This window comes from Lupinus angustifolius, chromosome LG05 (assembly GCF_001865875.1).
Source record: "Lupinus angustifolius cultivar Tanjil chromosome LG05, LupAngTanjil_v1.0, whole genome shotgun sequence".
Classification (NCBI taxonomy): domain Eukaryota; kingdom Viridiplantae; phylum Streptophyta; class Magnoliopsida; order Fabales; family Fabaceae; genus Lupinus; species Lupinus angustifolius.
The window spans coordinates 11,496,550-11,498,747 of NC_032013.1; positions in this window are offsets into that span (position 1 = coordinate 11,496,550).

Here is a 2,198-nt window from a genome sequence, read left to right on the forward strand (position 1 = left end):
TATGGGTAAGGTTGGAACAAATGGTAAGTTATGAATTTCGTCATGATATTGATAATAAATGATGAATTATATGTTTAAATATATTTTATGTCTGAGTGTGATATTCTGAGTAAGTCCACACCGTCAATGAATTTATATTCATTAGATGTCCTACTCTCTCTGTTGTATTGTTCTTGTTTTGTATATGTTTGCTATGCAGATGGCTACAACAACACCCACATTCGCGGCTACCACTTCACGATGTCCCCGGCGGGAAAATGGGTCAGTGATGGGCACCGATACACTTACACAGGCTCATGTGGTCTGTCGTTGCACATGGAGTGCAACGGGTCATCGATGATGATCCCCACCCCGATGCTTACATTGACACTTCTTTCACATTGCCGCCAACGAGACTGATGTCTCCAAATGTAGGACTCTGACACCCGCCAGTCAGGAGTGATGGTGCGGTTCCCTCTCACGGTCGTAGGACGTTGGCAGATTGTTTGGATGCTCCGTCATCCAGCAGAGCCTAGAGGAGCCGGGTTCTTGGAGGAGGTCCGTGCAAGAAGACTCCGAGTCTGAGAATGTCATCTCCACCAAATTATGCCGCTGGGTTGTGGCATAACGAAGTGGAGGAATAAGAGGAAGAGGACGAGGTCATTGAGCTCGTAAATGTGGAGAGTTTGGTGGAGGTGATCAACCTCGGGTCTGAATCAGAAGAGGAAGAGGATCCGAGTGAGGGGTCCAACATTCCTGGAATCTTTTGAGTCGTCTTGTGGGCCAGTCGATGTCCCCTTTTGTTTTGATGGGGGCTGTGTTATGTGGATTTTGTATATGTTTAGTGGCGATGTAGTTTCCGCCTTTGTTGACCCAATATGTATGAACTAATTATGACTTAACCGTTTATATGAATTGTGTTATTCAGGAAATTGTGAATCAGGTTAAGTTATCATTCGATAACGATAAGTTGATTTTCCGCATTTGAGTTACTTAAAGTGATGTCCTGGAAAAGGAAGGTTTTAAAAGGAAACAATTTTATACAATCTCTTTATTCAAAAAAAAATTTACCCATTTTTCCGCAATGTTTTTGAGAAGTATTTTCCGGGGCGTTACAAAGGTAATAGTGTACATGTTCTTTAGTAGTAAGATATTTTGTGTAAAAAGAATAATTATCTGTTTAGGTAAAACACTTGGTCGCCGTCATTTATGCGTCATGTATGACACATTTGCCACACATGCATAGGTCTAGACATATTAATACTTATAAACAACTCTTGTTTGAAGGGGCAATCACTTATTGCAAAAGATATTATTACATTTTTTTTTGGGTAGATTAAACTTTCATTAATATAAAACTTCTTCTATGAATTTTGGACATAATACGAAAATATTATTACTAGTAAACAAAAAAGAATAAATAATATCAAAGACCATAATAAAATACTTACATTTAATGTTGTAGTATCATATATGGTAGTTAAACTTTTTCAGACAAGGAATTTGTATATTGTGTATTGCTGATGAGTATATGAATTGATTTTGACTTTCAAAAATACTTTTTTTAGTTACATGCATAGTTTTATTTATTTATTGTCAATTAATTTTATTTAATTACCCGTCCTTTATATTCTTCTGCAAAGTACAGGCAGTCACACTAAATTCAACCAATAGCTTACATTTTCATCACATGGAAATTTAATTTCCTATCTTACTTATTTTAAGATAAATGTCTTGCTTTAAATAGTCAAAAATTAATTATAATAAGAAGTGGATATAATTATGTAAGATCTCACAGAATATCTATTTATCTATCCATATATAATGCACTATCAAATGTTAGTGTTTAATATTCAGGGCTAGTCTTGATATTTTATAGGCCATCAACAAAGAAAAAGTGGGAGACTTTATTTATTATTAAAAAAATATGTGAAATTTATATGTCAAAAAGCTTAAACGAAAATAAGATATTAAAGCAAATCATGTTCAAAAAATAAGTACATAAAATGAGAACATATAATATATTTCAATAATCAAAATTCACCTATGAAAATTGTCCTAAAATGAGAACATATAATATATTTTCTTTTTCTTACTTATTTGTTAGTGTTACTCTCGTAAGACATGAGCCTACTATATTTTTTTAATTATTAGGCACATTCTCAATGGATCTCATATTTTTAAGGGCAGACCTAATTTTAATTCTACCTCTCAAATAT